The sequence below is a fragment of the Myotis brandtii genome, unplaced genomic scaffold (genome assembly GCF_000412655.1).
Source record: "Myotis brandtii unplaced genomic scaffold, ASM41265v1 scaffold2019, whole genome shotgun sequence".
Lineage (NCBI taxonomy): Eukaryota > Metazoa > Chordata > Mammalia > Chiroptera > Vespertilionidae > Myotis > Myotis brandtii.
In genome coordinates this window covers 13,810-14,582 of record NW_005357514.1, presented here as the reverse complement: position 1 = coordinate 14,582, position 773 = coordinate 13,810, and the positions used below count along the sequence as shown (strand labels likewise).

General features: G+C 45.8%; 1 long non-coding RNA gene across 1 annotated transcript in view; it reads right to left on the bottom strand.

Moving 5' to 3' along the window:
• Positions 1 to 726: 726 nt before the first annotated feature.
• The window catches only part of LOC106725942, a 431-nt gene continuing 384 nt past the window's right edge, over positions 727 to 773 (bottom strand). The window contains exon 3 of the long non-coding RNA XR_001361950.1: positions 727 to 748. This is a non-coding gene — a long non-coding RNA (uncharacterized LOC106725942). The remainder of the gene's footprint in view (positions 749 to 773) is intronic.

The following is a 773-nucleotide window of genomic DNA, read 5'->3' as shown; positions in this document are numbered from 1 at the left end:
ACATTCCATAATCCAAGTGGACAGTAAGAGTTTCATAAATAAAATTTCTGTGCCTCAGCAGCAGTTACAGAGGGCCATGTTTTTATAGCCACCTCAGCTTCCATTTGAATTAATATAATTAGTAGTATTTGTTAAAGTTGGGTGTAGATTCATTCCCATAATTAGGTTCTAGCATTTATACATAAAATTCCTTTCTTAATATTCTTTTTTTCCCATTAACTTTCTACAACTTCCCTTGTTCTTCTTGGTTTGTCTCTCTTTTTTTTTTTCATTTTTAAATAATTTTTATTTCTTGAAGTATTACAAAGAGTATTACATATGTCTCCTTTTTCCCCCCCTTGACATTCCCCTGGCCTCCCCTACCCCCTAGTGTCTTGTGTCCATTGGTTATTCTTATATGCATGCATATAAGTCCTTCGTTTGATCTCTTAACCCCCCAAACCCTCCCCAGGCTTCCCACTGTAGTTTGACAGTCTATTCAATGCTGCTCTGCCTCTGCATCTACCCCTGTTCATCAGTCTATACTGGTCCCCATTATCTGTCCCAACCTCACTGGAGCTGTCCCAACCTCACCGGGGCCGTCCCGACCTCACTGCGGTCATCCCTACCTCATCGGGGCTATCCCTACCTCAGCAGGGCCATTTCAACCTCACTGGGGCCGTTTCAACCTCACTGGGGCCGTCACAGCCTCACCAGGGCTGTCCCAACCTCACCGGGGCCGTCCTGACCTCACCAGGGCCGTTTCAACCTCACCGGGGCCGTCCCGACCTCAC